Consider the following 23,253-nt stretch of genomic DNA (forward strand, 5'->3'; position numbering starts at 1 on the left):
CGTTTAATCCAATTAATGATGTTTATTTGTTATTATCTGATATTCAATGATGATGTCATTTTGCTTTTAAAAAGATCTACACAACTGTTTTCCAACCAGATTGTATTAAATTTTCTGAAGTGCTTTTAACCTGAACTCCATGTGTCAGTGTGAGCTTACTTCTGCGTATACGCAATTTAATCATCTCAGATTTGGACAGGAACAGATAGACATTTAAACATATTTGTTTATTTCTAAATTAATCTACATCAATTTGGCGCATCCAACGTGGGGCATCGGGCTATGGCCTCTGGCCGGTGAGCCGTCCTAAGGAAGATGCTGTTGGACGGGGGAATCCTGGGGGTAGGAAGGGAGACTGATCACCTCCAAGTACACGGTAGAGACTTCTGCAGAGCCACCGGTATGTTCCGGCCCCTTTGATTGACCCGTCCACGTGTCTGTGACTGCTTCCCGGGAGGACATCAAAGACAGGTAATATCTTGCCCGGTGTCTCGTTACTCACTTGTTTACCTGCATTTTAGTCTATCTGTTGCCTGGGTGTGTTTGAATTGTTTGCCTGTTTCCCCATTTTGAGATAAAGGGGGGGTGGACCTGCAGGGGTTTTGCCTGGGGTTCTGTCTTGCTTGTTTTCCCCTTTTTGGGATAAAGGGGGGTGGACCTGAGGGGACTTGCCTGGGTCTTCAGTATATCTGTCTATCTGTTTGTATTTTACCCCTTTTGGGATAAAGGGGGGTGGACCTGAGGGGATTTGCCTGGGTCTTCTGTTGCCTGTTTTACCCCTTTTAGGAACCACGGTGCTGTGGTTGTAGGGAAAAAGGGGGGTTGACCTGTGGATGTGTTCCTGGGGGTCATCTTTTCCTGTTTAACTCTTTTAGGAGCCTCGTGGCTGGGGCTGTAGGGAAAAAGAGGTGTGTTGGATCTGTGGAGATTGTGTAGACTCATAGTTTCCTGGGGATCCTTCTTGTGTCACTTTGATAGCCTAGCTAGCTTCTCTGTGCACGTTACTCTGCTTGCAGAGTGGTGGTACCCTCCAGCTTTGAGCGCTGAGCTGGAGCCATTCCAATTTTTATTTGGTGGTGTGTGAATTCGGGCAGGCATTGCTGTCTTCATCACCACGGAGTAGTGGGACTTATAAAGTGGGTCTTTATAGGGGCACTACAAGAGTGAGGGTAGCGCAGACACTATTAGTGGGCTGCTGTGACGAGGGAGGCATATGGATTTCGGACCGGTGTTAGCTGTTATCCTTGGCCGCTGGTAGTAAGATACTACGGGATTGAGGGAGGTGACTTTGGAGTAAGCACACGAGTAAAGGAAAGGGATTATTGTTGATTTCATTTGAACTGTGATGCATGCACTGTATTTCAATTGTACTGTTGTTTTGTTTGTGTAATTAGGAGTTATTTAAACTCCTGTGTCTGTCTCTAAGGATTTTTCCTTGCCTTTTCCCTTTTCTATACTTCCTATATTATTATTCTATCCTCTCCTATTTCTATTGTGAGAGAAGTGATTGGTCACACACTTCTCACCTCGCTCCAATTAGTGACTAGTCTACGTTTTGGGAAGACGCACTTGGGGGGGACCCACCCCTCTCGAGTGTCAGTCCACCATTGTAGACACTGTTTAAAACCTTTTTCCCCTATATCTGGGACGCCTGTATAGGAGGGGAATGGAACAGGGTTAGAAAAGCCCAATAAGGGCTGACTAGCGCGTGTGATCTAGTTGAAGATAGAGATTGCTAAAGTGTGTAAAATTGCTGTGCCTTCATGTGGTAGATTACTGACAGAGAAGAAAGCAAGCTTACTGGTACAGAGTAGCAATGCTATTCAGCAGGAAGGTAGGGTTGAGGAAGAACTAGATCACAAAGGGTTAAGAATGTATGTATATTATAATAATTGTTTTTGTATTTTGTGTTAGCCATTACCCTGGTAGAGGGTGGGGGTTTTGTATTGAGTTTCACTGAAGAGTATTATTAAATGTTGTGTTTTTGTGTCTCTTTGCTTTTGCAATAATTGTAACGTAACTGTCTTTCCAGCGCTGACATGGTTAAAAAACTTCATGCTGGCTCTCTCCTTGCCTTCTGTGAGACGCGAGGGGGGAGAGGGAGGGGTGACATTCCTGGTTTTTCAGTTCTGCGTTCAGTAAAATTATTCAGAAACTAATAAGATTTAGCAATGGAACAAAGTATTTTCTCCAAGACTGTTGTATAAGATAAGGAGTCAGGGATGTAGCTCAGTGTTTATTACGAAGGTTAGGAAAGTGAATCTGATGCAGGAATAGAGAATTATTTGGACGAGTTAAAAATGTAAAGGCAAGTGTGATTTGTTGCATTGCTATGCAATGTGGATAGAGGGAATATGCAAAGTTGTTAAGCTAGATTGTGAAGAGGAAAAGTGATTAATGGCTGTAGGTATATTGTTTGCATTCCGTGAGTTTATTTATTTATTTTATTTATTTATTTATTTTCCGCCCGTGTATTGTGTCATGCTCATCCTATGTTAAAGACATGCTGTCTTCCTTAATTCCCATATATTATGAACAAAAAGGTTACGGTTACTAGGATTATCCTGCTATTAGTTTCCCTGTGTCAGGAAGGTGTCTGTGACAAGTATTGGTTAATATGTAGATAGAATATATATGTCTATCGTTTCACGTATAAGTAACAAGTGTGTTTTAGCTTTGTGTACAAAGATTGATAACATGCTGAAAGAAGGGTTATCTTAAAGAACATTTACTAAAAGAAAGTTCTAATAAACCAAGATTTCTTGAACAAATGAATAAGCCAAGTTTAAAGACTGACTAACATAATTTTTGTTGTAAGCCCAGATATTTTATTATTGCATATGCGTAGGAATTGAGACTTTGGGCATTATAGTATATTAATTCTAGATCTGTTACTAGCAGCAAGTGCTTAGCCTTATGCCTATCCCACGCATGCTTAAAACACTTCTACTGAGTTAACCTCTACCACTCCAGTTGGAAGGCTATTCCATGCATCCACTACCCTCTCAGTAATGTAATACTTCCTGATATTATTTTTAAAACCTTGGTCCCTCTATTTTTGAGACTATGTCCTCTTGTTATGGTAGTTTTCCTTCTTTTAAATATAGTCTCCACTTTTTACTGTGTTGTTTTCCCTTTATGTATTTAAAATGCTTTTATCATATTTCCCCTGTCTCGTCCTTTCACCTAGCTATACCTGTTAAGATCCTTTAACCTTTCCTGGTGAATTTTATCCTGCAATCCATGAACCAGTTTAATAGCCCTTCTTTGAACTCTCTCTAAGGTATCCATATCCTTCTGAAGATATGGTCTCCAGTACTGTATCCAGTACTCTAAGTGAGGTCCCACCAGTGTTCTGTACAATGGCATGAACATTTCCCTCTTCCTACTGCTAATACCTCTCCCTATGCAACCAAGCATTCTACTAGCATTTTCCGCTGCTCTATTACATTGTACATTGTCATCAACAGCCAGAAACTGGAGAACAAGAAATGTGAATTAATGTATAGCCATTTATAAGCTTAACAAAATCTCCATTATCTTTTCCATTTATTTTGCAGAAGGCAATGTTATTTGTCTATTTTGTATGTTTTAAAAATACATTATCAGTAAAGAGTAGAATAAATTTTATCCCATTTACGAGACATAAAATTGTGATAATGTATATTTGTGATATAAGTAGAAATTACATTTTGAGATGTTAGATATAAATTATTAAATTAAGAACGAGAGTCAGGGATAGCGTCTGTCTCCGCGGGCACAAGGCCCCGTGTGGAGAAGTGGTGGGCAAGCCATCATGGGCCACCCATGGGAGTGAAACGTTCGAGGCTTGTGGAGACAAGATGAGCATGTTAGCCTTTTATTATTTTTCTCTAGGGAAAGCATAGGGCCAGTTAATAGTTGTTGTACATGGGCTATTTGCAGCCTCCATTGCATTTCTACCTAGTCTTGATTCCTGATGTATCCTCCATTGCTACATCACCTGTTTGCTCCCTTACCTGCCCACCCCCGCTTATTCCTCTAACCAATCCATCCATTCCTCCCACCGATCCCTTCCCTTCATCTACAAGTCCCCCACTTTCCCCTACTGCCCCTCCCTCTACTCCACCTTCTCCTCCTCCTACTCCTTCTTCCTGCTCTTACTCCTCCCTCCTCTTCCTACTCCTCCCTCTACTCCACTTTCTCCTCCTACTCCTTCCTCTACTCCACCTTCTCCTCCTCCTACTCCTTCTTCCTGCTCTTACTCCTCCCTCCTCTTCCTACTCCTCCCTCTACTCCACTTTCTCCTCCTACTCCCTCCTCTACTCCACCTTCTCCTCCTCCTACTCCTTCTTCCTGCTCTTACTCCTCCCTCCTCTTCCTACTCCTCCCTCTACTCCACTTTCTCCTCCTACTCCTCCCTCTACTCCACTTTCTCCTCCTACTCCTCCCTCTACTCCACTTTCTCCTCCTACTCCTCCCTCTACTCCACCTTCTCCTCCTCCTACTCCTTCTTCCTGCTCTTACTCCTCCCTCCTCTTCCTACTCCTCCCTCTACTCCACTTTCTCCTCCTACTCCTTCCTCTACTCCACCTTCTCCTCTTTCCTCCTCCTTCTCCTCTACCCCCCCCCTACCCCTTCCTCCTGCTCTTACTCCTCCCTCCTCTTCCTACTCCTCCCTCTATTTCTCCTTCTCCTCCTCCTACTCCTCCCTCTACTCCACTTTCTCCTTCTACTCCACCTTCTCCTCTCTCCTCCTACTTCTCCTCTATTCCTCCTTCTCCTCCTCCTACTCCTCCCTCTACTCCGCCTTCTCCTCCTCCTACTCCACCTTCTTCCCTCTCACTCTATCCACTACTCATTCTTCCATCTCCCCACCACCATATCTATATCCTTTATATGCTTCCTCCCTTCTTATTCCTTACCAATTTCCTCCACTCATAGACAACTCTGCCTCTACCTGACAACATTATATTTTGAAGAAAAGTTGCTCTGGCCACTCTTCCGCCACTTCCCAGGGGGGAATACCACACTGAAAGAACTGTTTTGGGCACTCTCAAGGAAATAGTGCGGCCCTGACCCAGATTCCCATGGAAGTAAGGGAGGTGGCTGTCCCTCATGTTTTTTCTTCACTAAGTCCCCAGAAATTTCATGAAAGGAACTTGACTCATTAGAACAAAACATGAACATTCAATTTACAAATCTCTACAGAGGGGGGTCAGCAAGAGAACTGTGAATAGAAAGACAAAGTAGCTTTACCAGATCCTGACTCCACTCTGTTTGCGGATAAAGAGGAAAGGTACCATACTGGATTTGCTGTTGCTACAGAAGATCAGGTACGTCAAGCACCTTCACTTTCCTCACTCACATCTGCTCAAGACGCTGAATTGACAGCCTTCTCAGTGGCATACAAAATGCCTGAAGGAAGACATGCCAATATCTACACTGACTCAAGACATGCCCTGGGTGCAGCACATTATTTTGGATCAATCTGGAAGATAAGAAGCACCACTCAGCTGCCCAAAAGCTGCCAACCAAGCCACAAGTGCACCAAGGGAAGTGGACAGAAGGGTGTCCGCTAAAGAAACTTCTATACTCACCATGTAGATCCTACCTACAGATCTCAAGCTTCTGAAAGAATGACAAGCAGCTGCTGACCCTGAAGAAATACAAAGCTGGAAAAACAGAAAGGGGCAACCCTTGAAGACGGGCTGTACTCCAACGCTCTTAAGCTCTGTTTACCCAAAAACATGTACTGGGCAGTGAGCCCATGGAACTTTATACCTATCCAAGACCCTCATGAACTCTTTGATCTCTAAATACTCTAAAGCACCTAGAATTACTCCTCTAATCACCAGTCACTGCCGATCCTGTGTTATTTGTGCCAAGGACAGCTCAGGCAGAAGAGGAGGAGAATCCTAAGCACCTAGCTAACTCTCAATATCCCTTTCAAGAATCCAGATGACAAAGAGCTACTGGGTCAAATATGCACTAGTTATCATAGACATTTTGTCAGGATGGCCAGAAGCCTAGCCGGTCATCAATGTGACATCCAAGACCATATACCCAGTAGTGCATTGTGAAAGTTGCAGAGATCACTCAGTGGATTCATTGTTCCAGATTCAAGACTCTCTCTGCAACATGAGAAGTGACATTTGTTGATTTTGACACACTTTTGACTCTAAAGAAAAAAATGACTTGTTAAATAAAAAGATACCAGCAAGTAGGTGTTTGATGGCCATAATAATGCCTGACCACCTGCCATCGATGGAAAGCCGAGGACCCCAAAAGGAGACCTCGTGAAGCTAAAGAGATCCAAACGCCAAGCTCCCTCAGGATTATTTGCCCATCCTGAGTTTGTGGTGATATTAATATTGACTAAATGATCCGAGTCCACCTACGCTGATGTAGCGTGGGACAGGTTTAATACTACAATGCATAAGCAAATGCGCCCTAGCCAAGGTTATTATGTCCATACACATAATACATGACAAGGTACTCTTGACACACCACATTCATGCTTCAGAACATAAAAAGGAGCACCCCTCTAAAGGGAAAGTTTGATATATATATATATATATATTGATGCCATAGGTGTGCCAAGGGGGGTACCAGATGATTTTGCAGTAAAGGGAAAGTTTGAGTCCATTTTCCCAACCGTCACTGCTAATAATAATAATAATATTTTGATTTGCATTTATTATATCTATTGCAACCAACAACGTTTACCTGTCACCATGACTTGTTGTGCCTATATTCCAGATAACACAGGTCCATATGGTAATGTAAGCTTGTCTATTTATGATGTCCCTCTGAAGAACTAAGAAGACTTTAAGAACCGTTACTTCATAGGGTTTTGTGCCTTTGGGCTAACCTGTCTTCTGAAACTAACTAATAAAGTTTATCTCTTAGAATATTAACATTTCATAGGGGGGACTGATGTAGAATTATTAAAAATCTTTATTGAACTTGTATTGAATTATTGTACTAACTCCATTTTAACTGCATACTGTGAATCCTCCATTTTGTCCTCATAACCTAACTTGTTCATTTTAAAACTACATTACATGACAGAATTTCCCAGCACATCTAATACAATAGACAAAGACTGTATTCTCTATAAAGACATGATTAACTCAGGAACTGCTGACTTTACTGACTTTCCCCTAACTTGCAACATAGTATAATTTGAAGGCCACGAGAACACAGTAGTAATGAAATGTTCTATTCATAAGAGACCTTGCACCTGGACATGAGGCCCGATATCACTGACTGTGTAAAATGACGCTCAAGCCCCCCTTTCCACCGAGTAAACCTCATGCTGGGAAAGATGGCGCCTGAGCCTTCTGTCCACACCCTTGTCCAGAACAATACCACCTCCCGGTGGGAGGACACCTAGCTGGTCACTCAAATCCCTGAGCCAATTAATAATATTGATGGGTGGACACTGATATAGTCACATAACGTTTAATCCAATTAATGATGTTTATTTGTTATTATCTGATATTCAATGATGATGTCATTTTGCTTTTAAAAAGATCTACACAACTGTTTTCCAACCAGATTGTATTAAATTTTCTGAAGTGCTTTTAACCTGAACTCCATGTGTCAGTGTGAGCTTACTTCTGCGTATACGCAATTTAATCATCTCAGATTTGGACAGGAACAGATAGACATTTAAACATATTTGTTTATTTCTAAATTAATCTACATCAGTGGTAGAACATCATGCTTGGTGGCTTTCTTTTCTTGACCTAAAGCAGCCTATCAATGCAGTGCTGTGATATATTTATTCCAGAAGATGTATGAAGAATCTTGCGAAGTGTGGAGTTTGTGAGCTCCCAAACATAGCTCAATGTTTAACCCCGCTCCAAAGAGGATAATGCCTTTTTGCAAGAGCTTCCTTTTCTTGCATAATCTTCAGGCAACCTTCTCCTTATGTCAACCGATCCGTGTCAAAATAAGTTAAGCTTTTCACTTGGTCTGGCATTTAGGATTCCTGTTTTTTCAGACATAGAGGTGAAAACAAATCATTTTAGGAAACCTTTCAAAATGCCAAGAACTTTTGGTTGTCTTGTGTTACCCACTCTAGAGAAAAGGTGACAGAGCTTCCCATATGGTCTAGCGGTTAGGATTCCTGGTTTTCACCCAGGCGGCCCGGGTTCGACTCCCGGTATGGGAATTGTCCCTAGCTTTTCTTCTTTAGTCACATTTTAATCTCACCCATATAAGTTAATGTCTCCGGTTTACTATTCTATCCGCACTGGATTGAAGATTGCTCCTAGTCAGATTATAGAAATAAACATCGTATTCCAATACATCCTGGTTTAGAGAATTTACTACACGTAATATTTTATGTGCACAGAACAGGACTTTTCTAAAGAACACATCAACATTCAATGAAAATTTTTTATTATTTGGCAGGGAAAAAATGACTTTTGCTTGAAATGGAAATTGTCGCTTCTGCCTAAAGCACAAGAAAGCGTCCCTTGAGGATTATATGCAGATAGATTAGTTTTTTACCAATCCAGGACCTTCCAATGAAGTCATGTCTTGCAAACATGTCAAAAAATTAGATTCAATGCACCTTGCATTAACATCAAGACACTGACGCTCTAATAGTTTTACTCGTTTAAACCCTTTTAAGGCATATTGCTGATATCAAAGAAGGCCACGCCACCTTTGCAAAAACTTACTTCCTCCAAGAGCACTTTAGAACGGGTGCTTTTAGCTTACACAAGGTTGCCAAAACCTTTCTTTTCGGTGATAGATTTTACTCCCAAGTATCTTTTGGACACAAGGAACATGACGGCAAAGGTGCCAATAGGTCTCCAAAAATGCCAGCATTTCATTATATGGGAAAATCAGTCAATCAAAAGATTCTCCAGAGAAGCTAAACGATTTACCATTTAACCAGGCATGGCAAGGGTTTGCATTTGGCGTATTGCTTAAGGTTCTTCTTGATTTTTCACTCAGGTGGTAGAACATCATGCTTGGTGGCTTTCTTTTCTTGACCTAAACAGCCTATCAATGCAGTGCTGTGATATATTTATTCCAGAAGATGTATGAAGAATCTTGCGAAGTGTGGAGTTTGTGAGCTCCCAAACATAGCTCAATGTTTAACCCCGCTCCAAAGAGGATAATGCCTTTTTGCAAGAGCTTCCTTTTCTTGCATAATCTTCAGGCAACCTTCTCCTTATGTCAACCGATCCGTGTCAAAATAAGTTAAGCTTTTCACTTGGTCTGGCATTTAGGATTCCTGTTTTTTCAGACATAGAGGTGAAAACAAATCATTTTAGGAAACCTTTCAAAATGCCAAGAACTTTTGGTTGTCTTGTGTTACCCACTCTAGAGAAAAGGTGACAGAGCTTCCCATATGGTCTAGCGGTTAGGATTCCTGGTTTTCACCCAGGCGGCCCGGGTTTGACTCCCGGTATGGGAATTGTCCCTAGCTTCTCTTCTTTAGTCACATTTTAATCTCACCCATATAAGTTAATGTCTCCGGTTTACTATTCTATCCGCACTGGATTGAAGATTGCTCCTAGTCAGATTATAGAAATAAACATCGTATTCCAATACATCCTGGTTTAGAGAATTTACTACACGTAATATTTTATGTGCACAGAACAGGACTTTTCTAAAGAACACATCAACATTCAATGAAAATTTTTTATTATTTGGCAGGGAAAAAATGACTTTTGCTTGAAATGGAAATTGTCGCTTCTGCCTAAAGCACAAGAAAGCGTCCCTTGAGGATTATATGCAGATAGATTAGTTTTTTACCAATCCAGGACCTTCCAATGAAGTCATGTCTTGCAAACATGTCAAAAAATTAGATTCAATGCACCTTGCATTAACATCAAGACACTGACGCTCTAATAGTTTTACTCGTTTAAACCCTTTTAAGGCATATTGCTGATATCAAAGAAGGCCACGCCACCTTTGCAAAAACTTACTTCCTCCAAGAGCACTTTAGAACGGGTGCTTTTAGCTTACACAAGGTTGCCAAAACCTTTCTTTTCGGTGATAGATTTTACTCCCAAGTATCTTTTGGACACAAGGAACATGACGGCAAAGGTGCCAATAGGTCTCCAAAAATGCCAGCATTTCATTATATGGGAAAATCAGTCAATCAAAAGATTCTCCAGAGAAGCTAAACGATTTACCATTTAACCAGGCATGGCAAGGGTTTGCATTTGGCGTATTGCTTAAGGTTCTTCTTGATTTTTCACTCAGGTGGTAGAACATAATGCTTGGTGGCTTTCTTTTCTTGACCTAAACAGCCTATCAATGCAGTGCTGTGATATATTTATTCCAGAAGATGTATGAAGAATCTTGCGAAGTGTGGAGTTTGTGAGCTCCCAAACATAGCTCAATGTTTAACCCCGCTCCAAAGAGGATAATGCCTTTTTGCAAGAGCTTCCTTTTCTTGCATAATCTTCAGGCAACCTTCTCCTTATGTCAACCGATCCGTGTCAAAATAAGTTAAGCTTTTCACTTGGTCTGGCATTTAGGATTCCTGTTTTTTCAGACATAGAGGTGAAAACAAATCATTTTAGGAAACCTTTCAAAATGCCAAGAACTTTTGGTTGTCTTGTGTTACCCACTCTAGAGAAAAGGTGACAGAGCTTCCCATATGGTCTAGCGGTTAGGATTCCTGGTTTTCACCCAGGCGGCCCGGGTTCGACTCCCGGTATGGGAATTGTCCCTAGCTTCTCTTCTTTAGTCACATTTTAATCTCACCCATATAAGTTAATGTCTCCGGTTTACTATTCTATCCGCACTGGATTGAAGATTGCTCCTAGTCAGATTATAGAAATAAACATCGTATTCCAATACATCCTGGTTTAGAGAATTTACTACACGTAATATTTTATGTGCACAGAACAGGACTTTTCTAAAGAACACATCAACATTCAATGAAAATTTTTTATTATTTGGCAGGGAAAAAATGACTTTTGCTTGAAATGGAAATTGTCGCTTCTGCCTAAAGCACAAGAAAGCGTCCCTTGAGGATTATATGCAGATAGATTAGTTTTTTACCAATCCAGGACCTTCCAATGAAGTCATGTCTTGCAAACATGTCAAAAAATTAGATTCAATGCACCTTGCATTAACATCAAGACACTGACGCTCTAATAGTTTTACTCGTTTAAACCCTTTTAAGGCATATTGCTGATATCAAAGAAGGCCACGCCACCTTTGCAAAAACTTACTTCCGCCAAGAGCACTTTAGAACGGGTGCTTTTAGCTTACACAAGGTTGCCAAAACCTTTCTTTTCGGTGATAGATTTTACTCCCAAGTATCTTTTGGACACAAGGAACATGACGGCAAAGGTGCCAATAGGTCTCCAAAAATGCCAGCATTTCATTATATGGGAAAATCAGTCAATCAAAAGATTCTCCAGAGAAGCTAAACGATTTACCATTTAACCAGGCATGGCAAGGGTTTGCATTTGGCGTATTGCTTAAGGTTCTTCTTGATTTTTCACTCAGGTGGTAGAACATCATGCTTGGTGGCTTTCTTTTCTTGACCTAAACAGCCTATCAATGCAGTGCTGTGATATATTTATTCCAGAAGATGTATGAAGAATCTTGCGAAGTGTGGAGTTTGTGAGCTCCCAAACATAGCTCAATGTTTAACCCCGCTCCAAAGAGGATAATGCCTTTTTGCAAGAGCTTCCTTTTCTTGCATAATCTTCAGGCAACCTTCTCCTTATGTCAACCGATCCGTGTCAAAATAAGTTAAGCTTTTCACTTGGTCTGGCATTTAGGATTCCTGTTTTTTCAGACATAGAGGTGAAAACAAATCATTTTAGGAAACCTTTCAAAATGCCAAGAACTTTTGGTTGTCTTGTGTTACCCACTCTAGAGAAAAGGTGACAGAGCTTCCCATATGGTCTAGCGGTTAGGATTCCTGGTTTTCACCCAGGCGGCCCGGGTTCGACTCCCGGTATGGGAATTGTCCTTAGCTTTTCTTCTTTAGTCACATTTTAATCTCACCCATATAAGTTAATGTCTCCGGTTTACTATTCTATCCGCACTGGATTGAAGATTGCTCCTAGTCAGATTATAGAAATAAACATCGTATTCCAATACATCCTGGTTTAGAGAATTTACTACACGTAATATTTTATGTGCACAGAACAGGACTTTTCTAAAGAACACATCAACATTCAATGAAAATTTTGTATTATTTGGCAGGGGTAAAATGACTTTTGCTTGAAATGGAAATTGTCGCTTCTGCCTAAAGCACAAGAAAGCGTCCCTTGAGGATTATATGCAGATAGATTAGTTTTTTACCAATCCAGGACCTTCCAATGAAGTCATGTCTTGCAAACATGTCAAAAAATTAGATTCAATGCACCTTGCATTAACATCAAGACACTGACGCTCTAATAGTTTTACTCGTTTAAACCCTTTTAAGGCATATTGCTGATATCAAAGAAGGCCACGCCACCTTTGCAAAAACTTACTTCCTCCAAGAGCACTTTAGAACGGGTGCTTTTAGCTTACACAAGGTTGCCAAAACCTTTCTTTTCGGTGATAGATTTTACTCCCAAGTATCTTTTGGACACAAGGAACATGACGGCAAAGGTGCCAAAAGGTCTCCAAAAATGCCAGCATTTCATTATATGGGAAAATCAGTCAATCAAAAGATTCTCCAGAGAAGCTAAACGATTTACCATTTAACCAGGCATGGCAAGGGTTTGCATTTGGCGTATTGCTTAAGGTTCTTCTTGATTTTTCACTCAGGTGGTAGAACATCATGCTTGGTGGCTTTCTTTTCTTGACCTAAAGCAGCCTATCAATGCAGTGCTGTGATATATTTATTCCAGAAGATGTATGAAGAATCTTGCGAAGTGTGGAGTTTGTGAGCTCCCAAACATAGCTCAATGTTTAACCCCGCTCCAAAGAGGATAATGCCTTTTTGCAAGAGCTTCCTTTTCTTGCATAATCTTCAGGCAACCTTCTCCTTATGTCAACCGATCCGTGGCAAAATAAGTTAAGCTTTTCACTTGGTCTGGCATTTAGGATTCCTGTTTTTTCAGACATAGAGGTGAAAACAAATCATTTTAGGAAACCTTTCAAAATGCCAAGAACTTTTGGTTGTCTTGTGTTACCCACTCTAGAGAAAAGGTGACAGAGCTTCCCATATGGTCTAGCGGTTAGGATTCCTGGTTTTCACCCAGGCGGCCCGGGTTCGACTCCCGGTATGGGAATTGTCCCTAGCTTCTCTTCTTTAGTCACATTTTAATCTCACCCATATAAGTTAATGTCTCCGGTTTACTATTCTATCCGCACTGGATTGAAGATTGCTCCTAGTCAGATTATAGAAATAAACATCGTATTCCAATACATCCTGGTTTAGAGAATTTACTACACGTAATATTTTATGTGCACAGAACAGGACTTTTCTAAAGAACACATCAACATTCAATGAAAATTTTTTATTATTTGGCAGGGAAAAAATGACTTTTGCTTGAAATGGAAATTGTCGCTTCTGCCTAAAGCACAAGAAAGCGTCCCTTGAGGATTATATGCAGATAGATTAGTTTTTTACCAATCCAGGACCTTCCAATGAAGTCATGTCTTGCAAACATGTCAAAAAATTAGATTCAATGCACCTTGCATTAACATCAAGACACTGACGCTCTAATAGTTTTACTCGTTTAAACCCTTTTAAGGCATATTGCTGATATCAAAGAAGGCCACGCCACCTTTGCAAAAACTTACTTCCTCCAAGAGCACTTTAGAACGGGTGCTTTTAGCTTACACAAGGTTGCCAAAACCTTTCTTTTCGGTGATAGATTTTACTCCCAAGTATCTTTTGGACACAAGGAACATGACGGCAAAGGTGCCAATAGGTCTCCAAAAATGCCAGCATTTCATTATATGGGAAAATCAGTCAATCAAAAGATTCTCCAGAGAAGCTAAACGATTTACCATTTAACCAGGCATGGCAAGGGTTTGCATTTGGCGTATTGCTTAAGGTTCTTCTTGATTTTTCACTCAGGTGGTAGAACATAATGCTTGGTGGCTTTCTTTTCTTGACCTAAACAGCCTATCAATGCAGTGCTGTGATATATTTATTCCAGAAGATGTATGAAGAATCTTGCGAAGTGTGGAGTTTGTGAGCTCCCAAACATAGCTCAATGTTTAACCCCGCTCCAAAGAGGATAATGCCTTTTTGCAAGAGCTTCCTTTTCTTGCATAATCTTCAGGCAACCTTCTCCTTATGTCAACCGATCCGTGTCAAAATAAGTTAAGCTTTTCACTTGGTCTGGCATTTAGGATTCCTGTTTTTTCAGACATAGAGGTGAAAACAAATCATTTTAGGAAACCTTTCAAAATGCCAAGAACTTTTGGTTGTCTTGTGTTACCCACTCTAGAGCAAGGGTGACAGAGCTTACCATATGGTCTAGCGGTTAGGATTCCTGGTTTTCACCCAGGCGGCCCGGGTACGACTCCCGGTATGGGAATTGTCCCTAGCTTCTCTTCTTTAGTCACATTTTAATCTCACCCATATAAGTTAATGTCTCCGGTTTACTATTCTATCCGCACTGGATTGAAGATTGCTCCTAGTCAGATTATAGAAATAAACATCGTATTCCAATACATCCTGGTTTAGAGAATTTACTACACGTAATATTTTATGTGCACAGAACAGGACTTTTCTAAAGAACACATCAACATTCAATGAAAATTTTTTATTATTTGGCAGGGAAAAAATGACTTTTGCTTGAAATGGAAATTGTCGCTTCTGCCTAAAGCACAAGAAAGCGTCCCTTGAGGATTATATGCAGATAGATTAGTTTTTTACCAATCCAGGACCTTCCAATGAAGTCATGTCTTGCAAACATGTCAAAAAATTAGATTCAATGCACCTTGCATTAACATCAAGACACTGACGCTCTAATAGTTTTACTCGTTTAAACCCTTTTAAGGCATATTGCTGATATCAAAGAAGGCCACGCCACCTTTGCAAAAACTTACTTCCTCCAAGAGCACTTTAGAACGGGTGCTTTTAGCTTACACAAGGTTGCCAAAACCTTTCTTTTCGGTGATAGATTTTACTCCCAAGTATCTTTTGGACACAAGGAACATGACGGCAAAGGTGCCAATAGGTCTCCAAAAATGCCAGCATTTCATTATATGGGAAAATCAGTCAATCAAAAGATTCTCCAGAGAAGCTAAACGATTTACCATTTAACCAGGCATGGCAAGGGTTTGCATTTGGCGTATTGCTTAAGGTTCTTCTTGATTTTTCACTCAGGTGGTAGAACATCATGCTTGGTGGCTTTCTTTTCTTGACCTAAACAGCCTATCAATGCAGTGCTGTGATATATTTATTCCAGAAGATGTATGAAGAATCTTGCGAAGTGTGGAGTTTGTGAGCTCCCAAACATAGCTCAATGTTTAACCCCGCTCCAAAGAGGATAATGCCTTTTTGCAAGAGCTTCCTTTTCTTGCATAATCTTCAGGCAACCTTCTCCTTATGTCAACCGATCCGTGTCAAAATAAGTTAAGCTTTTCACTTGGTCTGGCATTTAGGATTCCTGTTTTTTCAGACATAGAGGTGAAAACAAATCATTTTAGGAAACCTTTCAAAATGCCAAGAACTTTTGGTTGTCTTGTGTTACCCACTCTAGAGAAAAGGTGACAGAGCTTCCCATATGGTCTAGCGGTTAGGATTCCTGGTTTTCACCCAGGCGGCCCGGGTTCGACTCCCGGTATGGGAATTGTCCTTAGCTTTTCTTCTTTAGTCACATTTTAATCTCACCCATATAAGTTAATGTCTCCGGTTTACTATTCTATCCGCACTGGATTGAAGATTGCTCCTAGTCAGATTATAGAAATAAACATCGTATTCCAATACATCCTGGTTTAGAGAATTTACTACACGTAATATTTTATGTGCACAGAACAGGACTTTTCTAAAGAACACATCAACATTCAATGAAAATTTTGTATTATTTGGCAGGGGAAAAATGACTTTTGCTTGAAATGGAAATTGTCGCTTCTGCCTAAAGCACAAGAAAGCGTCCCTTGAGGATTATATGCAGATAGATTAGTTTTTTACCAATCCAGGACCTTCCAATGAAGTCATGTCTTGCAAACATGTCAAAAAATTAGATTCAATGCACCTTGCATTAACATCAAGACACTGACGCTCTAATAGTTTTACTCGTTTAAACCCTTTTAAGGCATATTGCTGATATCAAAGAAGGCCACGCCACCTTTGCAAAAACTTACTTCCTCCAAGAGCACTTTAGAACGGGTGCTTTTAGCTTACACAAGGTTGCCAAAACCTTTCTTTTCGGTGATAGATTTTACTCCCAAGTATCTTTTGGACACAAGGAACATGACGGCAAAGGTGCCAAAAGGTCTCCAAAAAGGCCAGCATTTCATTATATGGGAAAATCAGTCAATCAAAAGATTCTCCAGAGAAGCTAAACGATTTACCATTTAACCAGGCATGGCAAGGGTTTGCATTTGGCGTATTGCTTAAGGTTCTTCTTGATTTTTCACTCAGGTGGTAGAACATCATGCTTGGTGGCTTTCTTTTCTTGACCTAAAGCAGCCTATCAATGCAGTGCTGTGATATATTTATTCCAGAAGATGTATGAAGAATCTTGCGAAGTGTGGAGTTTGTGAGCTCCCAAACATAGCTCAATGTTTAACCCCGCTCCAAAGAGGATAATGCCTTTTTGCAAGAGCTTCCTTTTCTTGCATAATCTTCAGGCAACCTTCTCCTTATGTCAACCGATCCGTGTCAAAATAAGTTAAGCTTTTCACTTGGTCTGGCATTTAGGATTCCTGTTTTTTCAGACATAGAGGTGAAAACAAATCATTTTAGGAAACCTTTCAAAATGCCAAGAACTTTTGGTTGTCTTGTGTTACCCACTCTAGAGAAAAGGTGACAGAGCTTCCCATATGGTCTAGCGGTTAGGATTCCTGGTTTTCACCCAGGCGGCCCGGGTTCGACTCCCGGTATGGGAATTGTCCCTAGCTTTTCTTCTTTAGTCACATTTTAATCTCACCCATATAAGTTAATGTCTCCGGTTTACTATTCTATCCGCACTGGATTGAAGATTGCTCCTAGTCAGATTATAGAAATAAACATCGTATTCCAATACATCCTGGTTTAGAGAATTTACTACACGTAATATTTTATGTGCACAGAACAGGACTTTTCTAAAGAACACATCAACATTCAATGAAAATTTTTTATTATTTGGCAGGGAAAAAATGACTTTTGCTTGAAATGGAAATTGTCGCTTCTGCCTAAAGCACAAGAAAGCGTCCCTTGAGGATTATATGCAGATAGATTAGTTTTTTACCAATCCAGGACCTTCCAATGAAGTCATGTCTTGCAAACATGTCAAAAAATTAGATTCAATGCACCTTGCATTAACATCAAGACACTGACGCTCTAATAGTTTTACTCGTTTAAACCCTTTTAAGGCATATTGCTGATATCAAAGAAGGCCACGCCACCTTTGCAAAAACTTACTTCCTCCAAGAGCACTTTAGAACGGGTGCTTTTAGCTTACACAAGGTTGCCAAAACCTTTCTTTTCGGTGATAGATTTTACTCCCAAGTATCTTTTGGACACAAGGAACATGACGGCAAAGGTGCCAAAAGGTCTCCAAAAATGCCAGCATTTCATTATATGGGAAAATCAGTCAATCAAAAGATTCTCCAGAGAAGCTAAACGATTTACCATTTAACCAGGCATGGCAAGGGTTTGCATTTGGCGTATTGCTTAAGGTTCTTCTTGATTTTTCACTCAGGTGGTAGAACATAATGCTTGGTGGCTTTCTTTTCTTGACCTAAACAGCCTATCAATGCAGTGCTGTGATATATTTATTCCAGAAGATGTATGAAGAATCTTGCGAAGTGTGGAGTTTGTGAGCTCCCAAACATAGCTCAATGTTTAACCCCGCTCCAAAGAGGATAATGCCTTTTTGCAAGAGCTTCCTTTTCTTGCATAATCTTCAGGCAACCTTCTCCTTATGTCAACCGATCCGTGTCAAAATAAGTTAAGCTTTTCACTTGGTCTGGCATTTAGGATTCCTGTTTTTTCAGACATAGAGGTGAAAACAAATCATTTTAGGAAACCTTTCAAAATGCCAAGAACTTTTGGTTGTCTTGTGTTACCCACTCTAGAGAAAAGGTGACAGAGCTTCCCATATGGTCTAGCGGTTAGGATTCCTGGTTTTCACCCAGGCGGCCCGGGTTCGACTCCCGGTATGGGAATTGTCCTTAGCTTTTCTTCTTTAGTCACATTTTAATCTCACCCATATAAGTTAATGTCTCCGGTTTACTATTCTATCCGCACTGGATTGAAGATTGCTCCTAGTCAGATTATAGAAATAAACATCGTATTCCAATACATCCTGGTTTAGAGAATTTACTACACGTAATATTTTATGTGCACAGAACAGGACTTTTCTAAAGAACACATCAACATTCAATGAAAATTTTTTATTATTTGGCAGGGAAAAAATGACTTTTGCTTGAAATGGAAATTGTCGCTTCTGCCTAAAGCACAAGAAAGCGTCCCTTGAGGATTATATGCAGATAGATTAGTTTTTTACCAATCCAGGACCTTCCAATGAAGTCATGTCTTGCAAACATGTCAAAAAATTAGATTCAATGCACCTTGCATTAACATCAAGACACTGACGCTCTAATAGTTTTACTCGTTTAAACCCTTTTAAGGCATATTGCTGATATCAAAGAAGGCCACGCCACCTTTGCAAAAACTTACTTCCTCCAAGAGCACTTTAGAACGGGTGCTTTTAGCTTACACAAGGTTGCCAAAACCTTTCTTTTCGGTGATAGATTTTACTCCCAAGTATCTTTTGGACACAAGGAACATGACGGCAAAGGTGCCAAAAGGTCTCCAAAAATGCCAGCATTTCATTATATGGGAAAATCAGTCAATCAAAAGATTCTCCAGAGAAGCTAAACGATTTACCATTTAACCAGGCATGGCAAGGGTTTGCATTTGGCGTATTGCTTAAGGTTCTTCTTGATTTTTCACTCAGGTGGTAGAAAATAATGCTTGGTGGCTTTCTTTTCTTGACCTAAAGCAGCCTATCAATGCAGTGCTGTGATATATTTATTCCAGAAGATGTATGAAGAATCTTGCGAAGTGTGGAGTTTGTGAGCTCCCAAACATAGCTCAATGTTTAACCCCGCTCCAAAGAGGATAATGCCTTTTTGCAAGAGCTTCCTTTTCTTGCATAATCTTCAGGCAACCTTCTCCTTATGTCAACCGATCCGTGTCAAAATAAGTTAAGCTTTTCACTTGGTCTGGCATTTAGGATTCCTGTTTTTTCAGACATAGAGGTGAAAACAAATCATTTTAGGAAACCTTTCAAAATGCCAAGAACTTTTGGTTGTCTTGTGTTACCCACTCTAGAGAAAAGGTGACAGAGCTTCCCATATGGTCTAGCGGTTAGGATTCCTGGTTTTCACCCAGGCGGCCCGGGTTTGACTCCCGGTATGGGAATTGTCCTTAGCTTTTCTTCTTTAATCACCTTTTAATCTCACCCATATAAGTTAATGTCTCCGGTTTACTATTCTATCCGCACTGGATTGAAGATTGCTCCTAGTCAGATTATAGAAATAAACATCGTATTCCAATACATCCTGGTTTAGAGAATTTACTACACGTAATATTTTATGTGCACAGAACAGGACTTTTCTAAAGAACACATCAACATTCAATGAAAATTTTTTATTATTTGGCAGGGAAAAAATGACTTTTGCTTGAAATGGAAATTGTCGCTTCTGCCTAAAGCACAAGAAAGCGTCCCTTGAGGATTATATGCAGATAGATTAGTTTTTTACCAATCCAGGACCTTCCAATGAAGTCATGTCTTGCAAACATGTCAAAAAATTAGATTCAATGCACCTTGCATTAACATCAAGACACTGACGCTCTAATAGTTTTACTCGTTTAAACCCTTTTAAGGCATATTGCTGATATCAAAGAAGGCCACGCCACCTTTGCAAAAACTTACTTCCTCCAAGAGCACTTTAGAACGGGTGCTTTTAGCTTACACAAGGTTGCCAAAACCTTTCTTTTCGGTGATAGATTTTACTCCCAAGTATCTTTTGGACACAAGGAACATGACGGCAAAGGTGCCAAAAGGTCTCCAAAAATGCCAGCATTTCATTATATGGGAAAATCAGTCAATCAAAAGATTCTCCAGAGAAGCTAAACGATTTACCATTTAACCAGGCATGGCAAGGGTTTGCATTTGGCGTATTGCTTAAGGTTCTTCTTGATTTTTCACTCAGGTGGTAGAAAATAATGCTTGGTGGCTTTCTTTTCTTGACCTAAAGCAGCCTATCAATGCAGTGCTGTGATATATTTATTCCAGAAGATGTATGAAGAATCTTGCGAAGTGTGGAGTTTGTGAGCTCCCAAACATAGCTCAATGTTTAACCCCGCTCCAAAGAGGATAATGCCTTTTTGCAAGAGCTTCCTTTTCTTGCATAATCTTCAGGCAACCTTCTCCTTATGTCAACCGATCCGTGTCAAAATAAGTTAAGCTTTTCACTTGGTCTGGCATTTAGGATTCCTGTTTTTTCAGACATAGAGGTGAAAACAAATCATTTTAGGAAACCTTTCAAAATGCCAAGAACTTTTGGTTGTCTTGTGTTACCCACTCTAGAGAAAAGGTGACAGAGCTTCCCATATGGTCTAGCGGTTAGGATTCCTGGTTTTCACCCAGGCGGCCCGGGTTTGACTCCCGGTATGGGAATTGTCCTTAGCTTTTCTTCTTTAATCACCTTTTAATCTCACCCATATAAGTTAATGTCTCCGGTTTACTATTCTATCCGCACTGGATTGAAGATTGCTCCTAGTCAGATTATAGAAATAAACATCGTATTCCAATACATCCTGGTTTAGAGAATTTACTACACGTAATATTTTATGTGCACAGAACAGGACTTTTCTAAAGAACACATCAACATTCAATGAAAATTTTTTATTATTTGGCAGGGAAAAAATGACTTTTGCTTGAAATGGAAATTGTCGCTTCTGCCTAAAGCACAAGAAAGCGTCCCTTGAGGATTATATGCAGATAGATTAGTTTTTTACCAATCCAGGACCTTCCAATGAAGTCATGTCTTGCAAACATGTCAAAAAATGAGATTCAATGCACCTTGCATTAACATCAAGACACTGACGCTCTAATAGTTTTACTCGTTTAAACCCTTTTAAGGCATATTGCTGATATCAAAGAAGGCCACGCCACCTTTGCAAAAACTTACTTCCTCCAAGAGCACTTTAGAACGGGTGCTTTTAGCTTACACAAGGTTGCCAAAACCTTTCTTTTCGGTGATAGATTTTACTCCCAAGTATCTTTTGGACACAAGGAACATGACGGCAAAGGTGCCAAAAGGTCTCCAAAAATGCCAGCATTTCATTATATGGGAAAATCAGTCAATCAAAAGATTCTCCAGAGAAGCTAAACGATTTACCATTTAACCAGGCATGGCAAGGGTTTGCATTTGGCGTATTGCTTAAGGTTCTTCTTGATTTTTCACTCAGGTGGTAGAACATAATGCTTGGTGGCTTTCTTTTCTTGACCTAAACAGCCTATCAATGCAGTGCTGTGATATATTTATTCCAGAAGATGTATGAAGAATCTTGCGAAGTGTGGAGTTTGTGAGCTCCCAAACATAGCTCAATGTTTAACCCCGCTCCAAAGAGGATAATGCCTTTTTGCAAGAGCTTCCTTTTCTTGCATAATCTTCAGGCAACCTTCTCCTTATGTCAACCGATCCGTGTCAAAATAAGTTAAGCTTTTCACTTGGTCTGGCATTTAGGATTCCTGTTTTTTCAGACATAGAGGTGAAAACAAATCATTTTAGGAAACCTTTCAAAATGCCAAGAACTTTTGGTTGTCTTGTGTTACCCACTCTAGAGAAAAGGTGACAGAGCTTCCCATATGGTCTAGCGGTTAGGATTCCTGGTTTTCACCCAGGCGGCCCGGGTTCGACTCCCGGTATGGGAATTGTCCTTAGCTTTTCTTCTTTAGTCACATTTTAATCTCACCCATATAAGTTAATGTCTCCGGTTTACTATTCTATCCGCACTGGATTGAAGATTGCTCCTAGTCAGATTATAGAAATAAACATCGTATTCCAATACATCCTGGATGAGAGAATTTACTACACGTAATATTTTATGTGCACAGAACAGGACTTTTCTAAAGAACACATCAACATTCAATGAAAATTTTGTATTATTTGGCAGGGGAAAAATGACTTTTGCTTGAAATGGAAATTGTCGCTTCTGCCTAAAGCACAAGAAAGCGTCCCTTGAGGATTATATGCAGATAGATTAGTTTTTTACCAATCCAGGACCTTCCAATGAAGTCATGTCTTGCAAACATGTCAAAAAATTAGATTCAATGCACCTTGCATTAACATCAAGACACTGACGCTCTAATAGTTTTACTCGTTTAAACCCTTTTAAGGCATATTGCTGATATCAAAGAAGGCCACGCCACCTTTGCAAAAACTTACTTCCTCCAAGAGCACTTTAGAACGGGTGCTTTTAGCTTACACAAGGTTGCCAAAACCTTTCTTTTCGGTGATAGATTTTACTCCCAAGTATCTTTTGGACACAAGGAACATGACGGCAAAGGTGCCAAAAGGTCTCCAAAAATGCCAGCATTTCATTATATGGGAAAATCAGTCAATCAAAAGATTCTCCAGAGAAGCTAAACGATTTACCATTTAACCAGGCATGGCAAGGGTTTGCATTTGGCGTATTGCTTAAGGTTCTTCTTGATTTTTCACTCAGGTGGTAGAAAATAATGCTTGGTGGCTTTCTTTTCTTGACCTAAAGCAGCCTATCAATGCAGTGCTGTGATATATTTATTCCAGAAGATGTATGAAGAATCTTGCGAAGTGTGGAGTTTGTGAGCTCCCAAACATAGCTCAATGTTTAACCCCGCTCCAAAGAGGATAATGCCTTTTTGCAAGAGCTTCCTTTTCTTGCATAATCTTCAGGCAACCTTCTCCTTATGTCAACCGATCCGTGTCAAAATAAGTTAAGCTTTTCACTTGGTCTGGCATTTAGGATTCCTGTTTTTTCAGACATAGAGGTGAAAACAAATCATTTTAGGAAACCTTTCAAAATGCCAAGAACTTTTGGTTGTCTTGTGTTACCCACTCTAGAGAAAAGGTGACAGAGCTTCCCATATGGTCTAGCGGTTAGGATTCCTGGTTTTCACC

General features: G+C 40.2%; 8 non-coding genes across 8 annotated transcripts; all 8 read left to right on the forward strand.

Annotated features, from left to right (window-relative positions):
• Window positions 1–8,089: 8,089 nt before the first annotated feature.
• TRNAE-UUC (transfer RNA glutamic acid (anticodon UUC)) lies at window positions 8,090–8,161 on the forward strand. Its single transcript has one exon. It is a non-coding gene; the product is annotated as a tRNA-Glu (tRNA).
• Window positions 8,162–10,609: 2,448 nt separating this feature from the next.
• TRNAE-UUC (transfer RNA glutamic acid (anticodon UUC)) lies at window positions 10,610–10,681 on the forward strand. Its single transcript has one exon. It is a non-coding gene; the product is annotated as a tRNA-Glu (tRNA).
• A 1,188-nt stretch (window positions 10,682–11,869) lies between these two features.
• On the forward strand, window positions 11,870–11,941 carry TRNAE-UUC (transfer RNA glutamic acid (anticodon UUC)). Its single transcript has one exon. It is a non-coding gene; the product is annotated as a tRNA-Glu (tRNA).
• A 1,189-nt stretch (window positions 11,942–13,130) lies between these two features.
• On the forward strand, window positions 13,131–13,202 carry TRNAE-UUC (transfer RNA glutamic acid (anticodon UUC)). The gene has a single exon. It is a non-coding gene; the product is annotated as a tRNA-Glu (tRNA).
• Window positions 13,203–15,650: 2,448 nt separating this feature from the next.
• TRNAE-UUC (transfer RNA glutamic acid (anticodon UUC)) lies at window positions 15,651–15,722 on the forward strand. The gene has a single exon. It is a non-coding gene; the product is annotated as a tRNA-Glu (tRNA).
• A 1,189-nt stretch (window positions 15,723–16,911) lies between these two features.
• TRNAE-UUC (transfer RNA glutamic acid (anticodon UUC)) lies at window positions 16,912–16,983 on the forward strand. Its single transcript has one exon. It is a non-coding gene; the product is annotated as a tRNA-Glu (tRNA).
• Window positions 16,984–18,171: 1,188 nt separating this feature from the next.
• On the forward strand, window positions 18,172–18,243 carry TRNAE-UUC (transfer RNA glutamic acid (anticodon UUC)). The gene has a single exon. It is a non-coding gene; the product is annotated as a tRNA-Glu (tRNA).
• A 3,710-nt stretch (window positions 18,244–21,953) lies between these two features.
• Window positions 21,954–22,025, forward strand: TRNAE-UUC (transfer RNA glutamic acid (anticodon UUC)). Its single transcript has one exon. It is a non-coding gene; the product is annotated as a tRNA-Glu (tRNA).
• Window positions 22,026–23,253: the final 1,228 nt, after the last annotated feature.

Source organism: Pelobates fuscus, chromosome 3, assembly GCF_036172605.1.
Source record: "Pelobates fuscus isolate aPelFus1 chromosome 3, aPelFus1.pri, whole genome shotgun sequence".
Classification (NCBI taxonomy): Eukaryota; Metazoa; Chordata; class Amphibia; order Anura; family Pelobatidae; genus Pelobates; species Pelobates fuscus.